This window comes from Cupressus sempervirens, chromosome 5, assembly GCF_028749045.1.
Source record: "Cupressus sempervirens isolate cs-2001-9-10 chromosome 5, ASM2874904v1, whole genome shotgun sequence".
Taxonomy (NCBI): domain Eukaryota; kingdom Viridiplantae; phylum Streptophyta; class Pinopsida; order Cupressales; family Cupressaceae; genus Cupressus; species Cupressus sempervirens.
The window spans coordinates 808,948,326-808,961,740 of NC_143122.1; the positions used below are offsets into that span (position 1 = coordinate 808,948,326).

Below are 13,415 nucleotides of genomic sequence, written 5' to 3' on the forward strand. Positions count from 1 at the left end.
ATCATCCAAATAACAATTCTAGACATAATTCTGAACTTTCCAAATAAAAAAAGTTTACAGTAGTTTCTACATTTTCTTATTCTACATTTTTGAGGCCCTTCAAAGTGGAATTTGCCCATGGAATTTATCTGAATGCCTTTATTTTTTTGGTTGTCTATAGTATTATCTTTTTTCTCCCCAATTGTAGTTGTTTCAATTCTGGGGTAATTGAATTCCATTTACATTTTGTAATTTTACCATTGCTATGTAAATGGCATGCTACTATGATTTTGTTTACTTTTACACCTTGTTAGTCTTTTTAGCATCTCCATAATAAGTGAGAAATATTAAATTAATTTCAAATACCTACCTTCTTGTGTTTTGCTGTCTAAATAATACTTGTTCAACATTCTATCTTGTTAAATTTAGTACATAGATTAATTTATTATGTTGGAGTAATCTGACAGAGACACACTAAAATTTTTCTTCATCATTTTGACTATAAGCACTAGCCTACAACTATTTCTAAACCTAAGAATCATATAATGTTGATCATAAAGAAGCTTATTGAACTAGAGTGGGGTTTTTTTGGCAGTAAATAGAGGAGGGTTGAGGGCATTTGTACCAAATCTCTTAAGGTAGGTCTCTTCTTGAGTGCTTAGGATGTCAAACTTAGGGCCAAAACCTGCCACATTGTGACCAAGTAGTTCCCTTTAGGACCAATTATTGAGGAGGGTAGGACCTCCTCTTCTAGTGCTGGTTGACCAAGGTGGACATTCCTAAGGTGTACTACAATAAATTTGATTGCAATGACTAAGCACTTACCATGACACAAACCCTACTCATTGTGGAGTGCACCTCTATAATCATCATTTCTTGCTTTTTACACCCAATTACAAGGAGGGAATAACTAGCTATTTGAAATGCCTTTTAATATAGCCACTTCCATTGATTCATGCATTGATATGCCTAGAACTACTAAAACACAAATGATGCAATGTTTTAAGATTGATTGGTCTAGTATGTTGTGAGATGATGGATCCATCATTAAATGACCTAAAAAGCCTCAAGGACTCATCCTTCCATCTTATTGCCATTAAGTAATACTGGCTGAAGTTGTCAAAAGCCTAGACTAGTATCCTAATTATGTTTTAGTTTGCATTTTTCCAAGTCATGCAATGGCCAGTCAGAATAGGTTGGAGGAAAATGAGTCAAGGATACCAACTATAAAAGAGAGTCAGCTAATGATGACTATCAAACTCAAGATCTAAGACTCACATTTTCTATGGCAAATGACTCTTGCAATGATCAATAGGTTGTATAATGCTTGATTGGATTGCTTGTAGAACCATTTTCTTCTTGATTAATGTGCCATAAACTGTCAATATCTTGAGAGTCATTTGATTATGTAAGGTTTCTAAACAAAGACTTCAGAAGTAATATGTTTTAGATTTAGTTGATTTAGTTGGGATTGTGAAATAATTTTCTTAGAACTACAACTTTAATATTTGAGGAGAGGCTATAATACATTCTCATTCTCAGAGAATGTTGCCAAGTTTCAAATTGTTGTAATGACAGTTCTATTTATGGGAAAGATTCTCCTAAATGCTTTTTGAGTTTGAAAGTTTAAAAAAAAAAAAAAATTAGGAATTTGACTTTTCTAATAGCTAAATAAAACATTATTATAGACTAGAATAGATTATTGTTGTATTGGAACTCTGCCTGTGCTTTTTGCTAATTAATACTTAGATGTTGTGGCTTAGCGGTAGCCATTGAGAAGAAAAAACATTGAAGGTCACCTTAGGTTAGGATTTTCTTTTCATATGTATCTACATTCAAAGTGAACATTACTTTTTGGAAAAAAGTTGAGAATATTGCTGAACTTAATTTGTTTTTTTTCTAAATCTGCCAATAGAAATAAATGCAGGAGTTGTCATTTTGGATCCATTTCCTATTTATAAATAAGAAAAATATTATCTCTTTGTATAGTTATGCATGAATACAACACATCAAGAAACTTGCAACGGACGGTTTTTTTTGGATGGCGTGCGTCTGCATTTTGGTGCCGAGCTAGGGCAGCCGTACCCTAGCTCGTTCCTCTGTTTTCTATGCGTGTAGCTGCGGTGGGTGGTTGTTTGCCTGCGTAGAGGAGGGTTGGTTGCGGATTGGGGGTCTTTGGAAGGCTGATCGAATTTTTCATTTGCATGCGGGCTGTGGGGCACTGAATCGTGGGGTGCCTATTCTGCGGTCCACAGCGACGACCATTCCAGGTCTGCGAAGACATGGCTCAGGGTGAGCCATCTTTGGTTACACCTGACACCACTTTACATGATGTGGAGGACATGCATCTGCCAAATCAAGGGGCAAGGATGTTTGATAATGTTCTATATTCTCAGAGCTCAGGGGCTACAGAATCAAATCCGTCTGGAGGATCTCGCATCACGAAGATTAACGGGTGCCTTGAACGATGCAAAGAAAGACCTAAATTGTTGATCCCATATGAAATGATTGTGGAAGACGTCGAATATTATACAAAGCACTTGCTGTATTGCAAATTCCTAGGCTTAAGAGTATCCCTTCAATTTTTGGAGAACTGGGCCCGAAGAGTCTGGGAACCAGAGGGGGAAATGGAGGTCATGCTACTTGCAAATAACTTTTTTATGGTTACATTCACCTGCATGGCTGATCGGAATAGGGTTTTTGAAGGCGGACCCTATTTTTACAACTAGGTTGGGCTATTCATCAAACCTTGGCATGCAGGTTTTAACCCCTCTGAGGAGCTTCCAAATCGGGTCCCAGTGTGGGTTAGGCTTCCCAGATTTCCAATTGAGTGTTGTCGGGAAGATGTTCTTTATATGCTCGCATCGATGTTGGGGAAACCAGTGGGGCCTTCAACTCAAACCCTGGGAAAGCGGGTGATGACCTTTGCTCGAATTTGTGTGGAGCTCGATTTGAGCAGACCATTGCCAGATGCAATAGAGATGCATGCAGGTTCACATTCTTGGGTGCAGCAGTTGGATTATGAGACCCTTCCTTTTCGATGTCGTCTGTGTCATGAGTACGGCCACCTGCTACGTAGGTGTCCGAAGGCTAAACCAATGGTTCAGCAACCTCCATCTCCTTCTCGCATCATTCCAAGTGTTGATAAGGGGAAGAAGCCAACCTCTGGCGGGGGTAAGGATGCTGAGGGTTTTGTTCAGGTTAAGGCTAGGAACCGTAATAGAGGACAAAAGAGAACTCTGATGGAGAGACAAGAGGAGGATACCTTTAACAGATTTGAGGTCCTGGATGAATTGGGACAGCATGAAGGCATTACAGGTCTTACCAGTATGGACCATATTGGTGTAGAGTCTGACTTGGAGATTGGTTCTACCATTCCCCTACCTGCTCCACAGGTGGAACCTGCAATGCCTATGGTCACAGAGGGGCAGGCAGAGGTTCAGGTGCTTTTGGGATCAAATGCTGGTTTGGGTCAAGGAGAAGTGAGGGCTGCCCTTCCAATCCGAAACATTGTCTCTGAAATGGAAAAGCGTGGTAAATCTTCTCCTCATTTGGGTATTCTTCAGAAGGATGCCAAGAAGGGGGTCTGTGAGAAAAGTGGCAAAGGTGGGCGCAAGAAGGACATAGAGAAGATTAAGATGATTGGGGAGAATTTGGTGGAGTCAGGATTTGTCAAGACTTTGGACTCCCATTTCCCGGCCCCCCCAAAATGATTGTTATTTCATGGAATGCAAGGGGCTTGAACAGCGGCCCTAGACAAAAAGTTGTTCGAGAATTGGTTAGAAGTCATTCTCCTGATGTTCTTTTTCTGCAGGAGACCAAGGTTTCGGTTGAAGGTATGATGAGTATAGCTCCTAAATTATGGAAGAACAGGCAATGTCAGTGCATTGCAGCTCAGGGATCTTCTGGGGGTGTGGCATGCTTATGGAACCCACGCAAAATCCAGCCTCTATGGTGGATTTCATTTAGGTCCTCCTTATCCTTGGTCTCTCTGTGCCATGAGTCGGGTGAGTCGGTTCTTTTTTCCAATGTTTATGCTCCAGTTGAATTCCAAGGTAAGACTCTTACATGGAATAATATTCATTTTGTTCGTGGCCTTTTTCCTTATCTGCCATGGATTATTGCTGGTGACTTTAATGCTATTTTGGATCTCTCTGAAAAACGGGGGGGTATTGCAAGACTTGAGCCATCTTCTGTGCTTCTACGGGATAATATCTCGGCTCTCAATCTCGTGGATATTAAGCCTAGTAATGGCCAGTTCACCTGGAATAATAGAAGGACTGGAGATAGTTGCATTGCTGAACGATTAGACCGGTTCATGGTGTCCTATTTTTGGGTGGGTGGATTGTGGTCATCCAAATCTGAGATATTAGATTGGAGAGGGTCAGATCATTGGCCCATTAAGTTAGCTATCTCTTTGAATCGGCCACCTCAGAAGTCTCCTTTTAAATTCCAGCTCATGTGGTTGAGGGACCCAGATCTATATGGTTGTGTGGCTGAGTGGTGGAGGGTTGGCAGGCCTGCCTTTGGGACAGCTATGTATATTTTTGCTAAACTCCTTCAATATGTCAAGTATCAGCTTAAACGATGGAATAGGTATAGCTTTGGAAATATGTTTCAGGAAAAATATGTGGCCCAAGCTAAGTTGAATGATATTACCAGGTTGATTAGGGAGGATGGGGTGTCAGAGTATTTATTGCAGGAAGAAGCTAGTGCTCTGAAAACCTTGGAGGAGTGGGAGCTGAGAGAGGAAATCTATTGGAAACAGAAAGCTAGGGTTGACTGGCTTCAAGTAGGTGATAAGAATACTGCTTTCTTCTTCAATTCTGTGAGGGCCAGGCGTCATGGTAATTTCATATCTACTTTGGTGACTGATAGTGGTGAGGTTCTCTCTTCATCTCAAGATATTTTCAGCGAAGCTGTACAATATTTTGCTTCTTTATTTAGGGAGGAACAGCTGGGGGTCTCAGTTGAGGAGGCACAAGTCCTTTCTTGTATCCCTTCTCTAGTCTCTTTGGAAATGAAAGAGCATCTTATGAGTGCCATATCTTTGGAGGAGTTAGAGAGGACTGTTTTCCAGATGAAGAAAGGGAAAGCTCCGGGTCCTGATGGCTTTCCGATTGAATTATTCCAAGAATTTTGTGATATTATCAAGTTAGATTTATTGGCAGCTGTTCAAGAATCTCAGACGAACAAGCAAATGCTTCAGGCCCTGAACTCTACCTTCCTTGCTCTCATTCCCAAAGGGGAAAGGGCTGACCGGTTAAGTCAATTCTGCCCTATCTCCCTTTGCAATGTTGTTTATAAAATCATATCTAAGCTGATCGCCGACAGATTAAAAAAGTGGCTTCCCTTGTTAATTTTTGAGGAACAAAGTGGATTTGTGATGGGCTGCCAGATATTGGATGGTGTGGTCGTGGCAACTGAGACTATTCATTCCATGGCCAAATCTAAAGATAAGGCAATGTTCATTAAGCTGGATATGGCTAAGGCATATGATAGAGTCCGTTGGTCATTTCTCCAAAAAGTTTTGAGAGCTTTTGGTTTTGCGGAGGAATGGATCCAGTGGGTTATGAGTTGTGTGAATTCAACGTCTTTTTCAGTCTTGATTAATGGAGAACACTCTGATCTTTTTGTTGCTTCTTAGGGATTACGGCAAGGTGACCCCCTTTCTCCCTATTTGTTTCTTCTTTTGGCTAAAGGTTTGGGTCATTTGATAAAAAAGAATGTTGAAAGGGGCATCCTTCAGGGATGGCAATGGGGAGGAAGTCTTCCTATGCAATCTCACCTACAGTTTGTGGATGATACAGCTTTGATGGGCATGGCTACCATCTGTGAAGCTTCTAATATTCGTAAGGTTTTGGATGTTTATCTGGCCGCTTCAGGATAGTTGATTAATGAAGGAAAATCATCCATTTTTTTCTTCAACACTCCGCTTTCTATCCAAAGGCGAATCACTCGTATTCTTAGATTCCAAATCAGAAGTCTTCCTTTGCTCTACCTTGGCATTCCGATCTCAAGTGGTAGGCAGTCTCGAGAATCCTGGCAGGATATTTTGGACAAGTTCCGTGTCAAAGTTACTCATTGGACCCACCACTGGCTTTCCTTTGCTGGTCGGGTCCAGCTTCTTCAATCTGTGATTCAGGCTCTTCCGCTTTATAGGAGTATGGTTCAGGTGGCACCGATGAGCTTTGTCAAGGACTTGGACTCCCTTGGAAGACAATTTTTGTGGGCTGGTAATTTATCTTTGACTAAATGGAGCCTTGTTAGATGGGAGGTTGTCAGTAGACCAAAACAATTTGGTGGTCTTGGTTTACGACAATCGCTGCTTACTGGTACTGCCCTGGCTGCCAAATTATATTGGTGTTGGTGTGTGGAACAAGACCAGGTTTGGGCCAGAATTTTGACTCAGAAGTATCTTCCTAGTATCCCTCAAAAAGATATCCCACGGTATAGTTTGGGTGGGAAAGGTTCGATGATTTGGAATACTCTCAAGAGAGGAGCTGCTCTTATTAAGGGTGGCTTATTTTGGATTTGCAAAGGTGGCTTAGAGGCACAGTTCTGGTATGATGCTTGGGATGGCTATCCTCCCATTGTCACTCAATATCCTCATTTGCACATTTTGGCTCAGAGATTTTGTGATGCTGGTTGGTCAAGGGTGCAAGACTTTAAGTCTTTTTCCCTTCATGGCCAACTGGTGGAGGCAAGTTGGAAGAACCCCAGGGAATGGCCTATTCCTGGTTTTGAAGTGGAGCATGCTGAGCTCCTATACATTCTTTCTAGGAGAAGTTGTAGTGCTCTGATGGGAGATGATGTGTTGGCTTGGTCCCCTAATCCCAAGGGTGCTTCTACTGTTTCCTCCGGGTATCAGGAGTTGCTCTCCCAACAGCTGGTGGGGGAGGAGGTTCCATGGTGGAAGAAAGCTTGGAGTAGGTTTTCTTGGCCTAAATGTAACTGTTTCATTTGGACTCTGGTCCAGAATAGATGCCTGACCTAGGAAAATATTCGCAAAAGGGGTTTCTCAGGCCCTTCGAGATGTGTCCTTTGCAGTAGCGAGGAGGAAGACTCTTCTCATTTGTTCTTCCGGTGCTCTTTCACCCTGCAGTTATGGCATCTTTGGTGGAATGTTTGGAAACACCCGTGTATTCATGCCTCCTCCCTGGCAGATTTTTGGATGAGTTTGGGGAGGCCTCCTTCTATGGCCCCCTTCCTGCAAGAGGTTTGGTACGCTGGGCCTATCTTTTTGCTATGGCAAATCTGGCTGGAACGTAATCATAGAATTTTCCGGGGAGAAACTTTGGAAATTCATCAAGTTTGGAATAGAATTTTGGGAATGATTCAGGAAACAGTCTTGGCTAAGAGTGAGATAATGTTGCCACTTAAGTGTGATGATGCTGCGATGGTTGATAGGCTCGGAATAAAAGGAATATCTCCAGTGTCTTCCTGTGTTAGGAGGGGTAGAAAAATGAAGCAAAAAGTGCAAAGGATGGGGAAATGGTTGGCTCCTCCTGCTGGCATTCTCAAAATTAATACTGATGGTTCATCCAGGGGAAATCCGGGGCCGGATGGAATAGGTGGGATTGGTAGGGATTCTTCTGGTTTGGTGGCTTTTACTTTCTCAGTCAATAAAGGAATGCAGACTATTAACAGTATGGAAGGTTTGGCTATTCTTTATGCTTTGAAGCGGGCGTATGCCCTTGGGTGGCGTAAGGTTATTTGCGAATCTGATTCTCAGGTTTTGGTGAATCTTCTCCTTGAGAGGAAGAGTTTGAATGTTAGTTGGCAATTGTCTTTAATAGTGCAACAGATCTTACAGATTAGTGCTATGATGGATTCAGTGTCATACTCCCATATCCCAAGGGAGTGGAATAGTGCGGCGGATAGTTTGGCTAAATGGGCTTCTGGGAACTTCGATGGTTGGAGGATTGATGAGTGGGAGCAATTACCAGGGGAATTATGTCAGGAATTGGAGAGGATTTTGACAGAGGATATCAATGGAGTCAGAGAGAGATGATGTAGGCTTTTGATTCTTTTGGGGCTTTGGCCCTATCTTGTTTTGTACTGCTTTGTTCTAAGTTTCAATAAATTTTTTACCCCTCTTTTTTCAAAAAAAAAAAGAATACAACACATCAATCTGTAGTTGAGACCCAATTTTCACATGTTTGCCATATGCTTGATGATGAAGCCTCAGCTAATTGTGCCAATGGGGGTATGTTGGAAACCTTCCCCTTTGATAACCTTCCTTATTATAATAAGGTCGGTTATTATTAACTTAAAGAATTTTATAGTTGGAACTTACATAAATACCTATGGAATATGTGTATCATAATGCTATTATTAATTTTTGTTTTGATCAATATTTAAATAATAAAAAATAAAAATAATTAGATGACATGCCAATGGAAAATGTTTTAAGGCACGTTGTTTGTTAAATATAACTCAATACAATGGTAATATAACTACATGATACATGTGAAAAAGAATGGATAATATCATAATAGGGATACAAATACTCTTGCTTTAGTTTTAGAAGGTTCATTGTTCCATTTTGTGGATATGCATTTATGCATTTTATAAGCCTTACTTCAAAGATTGTGGTTATATTTTGCAAGCCTCACGAAAGATGAAACTGAACAGAATCTGAAATAAGTGGAGGAATCTAAAAACATTTGAACTTAGCTAATATTTGGAATGTTTGCATGCAAAATATGTGACTTCTACAAAATAGAAATTCATAATTACTGGAAAAACATGAAACTATAGCTATTCGAAATAATTTTTAAAAAAAATTGAACTAATCGAATGGTATAACAGACATCGTACGTGACTATTTTTACATAAAATACAAATAAATATCAACATAAAAGTTAAGAACCCAAAAAATCTCCATTTACCTCTCAAAACTAAAATTAATTAATGAGCTAATAATTTGTACCTGAACCACTTTGACTATTTTAGTGCTGGGGGTTGTGTATTTCTAGTCTTTTCCATGCATTTTGAAGTGATCCTTCTACAGGTATATAATTTTGTTTCTCTGCCACTAAAAATGTTGTTTTAGGAACCAAGATAACATCTTTCCTTAGTACTTTCTTCTAGTGCAAGACATGGGAGGTATTTTGCAAGGTTTTTATTGCTCAAGGGTATTTGCAACTTGCCTCAAAATTGGCTCATAGTTTAAGATTAACATTAAAGTTAGCTTGAGATACTTAAGCTTATAGTATTATCATTCAAAAGTAAACCAATCATCTACATCTTGTTTTAACCTATATTACACCAAGTTTACTCTTGTAATAACATTTTGGCTGAATCAAAAGCCGACTATCTAATCAACTAAGTATAATTGTTTTCAATTTCATTGTCAATGTTTATATTCATTATATAAAATTAAATAGTTACAACTTACAACAATTGCTTGACATTTTTTCCACTTGTAACATCCCCAAAACATAGGTTCTAACCAAATTTTGATCTTGTTAGGATTTCATTCTGTCACACTTTGTGCATCTTCTTTAGTCGTTGTCTTTCTTGGTTCCTTTTATTGAAGTCATGGACATCATTTGATCAATAATGCAACAAGAGAGGATCATACTATACAAAACCTTAAATGGTGACATGCCAAATGTGTTATAGTTTACAAAGACTTATCATTTTACATGTTTTTTGGCATCATTTTAACTTGGATAAATGATTGTGTGCATTGTGGATAACTGATGTCAAACTTGGGTAGTCCTCGAGTTATGAACCAAATCTACAAATAAGCAGATATTGTGGACATATACCATAGATCCATGATAATGATTAATCATTAAAATAAAAATTTGAAGGGTCAAGAGAAACCTTGTATTACATAGCCATGGCCATGAAATGCTTTCTTTTTGTTTCTTCTTGTATGATAGTTGTGTGAGATGCTTTACTTCTCTTCTTTACCATTGAAATTGGTTGCCTTTTTATAATCCATTTTTTAGGGATTTCTAATAGCTCTTTTTTCTGTCAATTTTGTTTATTGTGTTCCAAAGAAATCTATTTTTCCAATATTTTGTACCAAGGTTCACATACATCTTTTTCAAATTTTCATACTATCAGATTCTTTCACTTTTTTTAATTTAAATTCTTAGATTTCATGGAACAATTTAAATATCTAAATATTTTAGAAGAAATGGGTAGGGCATTGAATATTGAACTCATTAACACTTTTCTTTTTGTAGTTGATAACTTCGAGGCTGATGATAAGTGAATCGATATAGTAGACAACATAGAAGACAATGATAATGCTGCATCTGAAGAGAACTATATGACTTCCTCTACTTTTTATTCATCTCTAGATGTATTTAAAGACACATCTATGTTCAGGGTGTATACTGATGCAACTGCAATAGTGCAAGATTCTTTCACAAATACAATATGCTTGCCTGAAGATGAATTTATTCAATCACAAGCATTTTATGTCACTGAAAATTGCATTGTATGGCCTCTTGTGGATGAAAATGAAACATCTGATGATACATATGACACTGTATCTATTGAAGATTTCCTTAACTTAGATGGGACATGCTTGTTCCTCGCAATGCAACAAACAAAGTCTTTAGAATATGGTGTTAATGTTGGCAATGACTCAAGTACCTCTAATGAACTTGATGATTTTGACCCATATTTATTCATCAAAAGTTTGTCTAATCTCTTGGAAGTGGTTTCTCCATATCAACCCATATTGTTACCCAAGTAAGCAAGGCGAAGGCCACCTATAACCCTTGTACTAGACTTAGATGGTATGTTACTTTCTCAAATTTTGATGATTTTGTTGTTCATATATTGGTGTTGTATGTTATTTCCTATTTGAGCTAAGCTTTTTATATACATTCTTTTATTTCTACTGTTGTCAATATCTAGATCACTTTCAGTGCTCTCAAGTGCATGTGGTTATTTAGTTTTGTGCACATAACTTGCTTTAGAGGGGTTTTTATTTTATTATTTTACAAGTTAATATTTTTCATGTGGGTTCAATCTATTATCAATTTATCCATCACTTTTTGTTGTGCTAGAATGAAAGTTGTAGTTTCTATAGGAAATGCCACATTATTCGTTTGTTTTTTTTATCACTTTAAAAAATTTCTATTCCTATTCATTGTCTTGTGAAGTACTTTTGATACTAGTGCAATGCATTATTAATATATTTTATATACATAGTTCATTGCTTTACTTGTTAATAGTGTTATTATAGCATGTTCTCTATCCTAGTAGATAGCAATGAGTTATTTTCTTATTTGCAAAACCATGGGATGATTTGATGACTTACAAATTTCTCATGTTAAATCACATTTTTGAAAATAGTTTTCACTCATTCTTGTTATTCTGCAGGATAAGGATTCCCTATCCAGTTGAATGGGGAGTGCCCATATTTAATGCAAGACAAGCATTTGCAATTATGGTTGCTGCTTTTGTCTCACTCATTGAGGTTATCTTGTCAAATTCCAAATTCCAGTCTTCATATTTAATTGTTTTTGTAGTTTCTGACTACTTTGTTCATTATCCATATTTTGGAAAGTGTATTGATTGTTGTGCTATGAATTGGAAGTCTAGTGGTGCATTTTATGTTGTGTCAAGGTACGCAAGTGCCACAACTTTTCCTCCATCTATCCTAAGCTAAGGTATAGGTTGGCAGGTGAGGAGTGGACTTTTTCTTCTTTACTTCTCTCATTCCTATTTTCCCTTTTTTTGGACATTAGCATTATTAGAGGAAGGTTAGGGAGGAGATCTAATAGGTATTTTTTTATGGAATTGGACTCTTGTTGGATGGGATGTTTGGAACTCGAAATGGGTCCACTGTATTAGTGTAAGAAGCCTAGCACTTTTAGCTGCTCCTTGGGCCTCATGAAGTTGGAAGTTGCAGGGTGATACAAATAGCAACAAGATTTATGATATTCTTTCATATTCTTGGTGATAATCATCTTTAGCTAGGCTCTCTATTCTATATAGTATTTGATATTATATTTTAAACTTAATAATTCACAGAGCTGGTTTTGTGCTTTTGTCATTCTAGGAAAATTTGGAGCAATCTTTGCCTCCATTCCAATATCTATTGTTGCTACTTTATATTGCCTTTTCTTTGCCTATGTTGGTATGTATGAGCAACACATATTTCCATTATGTTGTAATGCCAGTCAAGTTTCAACTATTTACTCATTTCACTATCTTGGTATTATATTAAATTCTCTTTTCACAAACAATATCCAAATTTATAAGTAATTAAATAGTTATGGTCCATATAAATTTTGATACAAGAGATAATATTGATATGTGAAAACTCAGAAATGAAGTGGATTCAGTAGGTTTATGCTTTTTGGCAAATTACATGTAGCAATCTAGTAGCTCTCTTTGCACTATCCTATTTTCCCTTATGGGTCTATCAAAAGTACAATAAAAAAACAACAGTAGCTCTGGCTAAAATTGTAGATTATCAAATTTCATACAATCAAAGAGAAACCTTTTTGAGGGATAATACACATAGATTGAAAATCTTGAGATTTTATGGCACGAAAGGCAAGATTGGTGTTATATGGTGAAGTATTGTAGGCATTATTACATCATCAATTAGAAAAATGTGTAGAAACACATGGTGATATTCATGAAATATTATCTATGTTTAGAGTCTTCTTACAATGTCATGTTCATTGGTAGTAGGTAAGAAGATATCACACACAAAGAGTTATCAGTTAAGAAGAGGAGTTGTTTTATCTAAAGCCTTTGAAGTTAACATCACCATTCTCAAGAGCAACACCAGATATTGGGTATGTTCTCTTCTTCTTTCTCTATAAACACTTTTTTATTAAGGAAGCACTAGTTTTTGTCTCTTCTTCTTTCTCATTATGCATGATAATGAGCATCTCTTTGTCATATATGGAGAATCCCTTTTTAAAGTCTTTCAATTTTCTAGAATCATATCAATTATCTCTTCTAATGCATCACACTATACAACAAATGGTTGTGAGAAATTTGGATGGTAATCATAATATAGAGCATGGATTCGTTACCTCTGTGAACTTCTTGAAGACCTCTTGGGAAATGTCACTTCCATGAGAATTTTCACTTTCTAATCATATTAGTTATGGGAGTTTTTGGTTGAGAGTCAAAACCTCAACAAACCTCCTACATTAACTATAAAGGCCAAAGCATCCCCTTAACCATGTCAATTCAATTAGCAAGAGGCCAATCCAAAATGGTTTGGATTTTTTATTGATCCACCTGAAAACTTTGAGTGCTAATAACAAGGCATAGGTAGGGAAAATTTATAACCCCAACCTAACACTAGCCCACTTCTTTGAAAATATCCTATTGCTCTACTATTCCAAGAGCTATATTTAAATGCTTTAGATGGTATTGCTATGTTATGTGTAAATCAATATATCATCAAAAAAAAAAATCTTACTTGATTATTGATT

At 37.6% G+C, this 13,415-nt stretch overlaps 1 pseudogene; it reads left to right on the top strand.

The window, feature by feature from the left end:
• The first annotated feature begins 968 nt into the window (after positions 1–968).
• On the top strand, positions 969–11,339 carry LOC149558355 (uncharacterized; annotated as a pseudogene).
• The last annotated feature ends 2,076 nt before the right edge of the window (positions 11,340–13,415 follow it).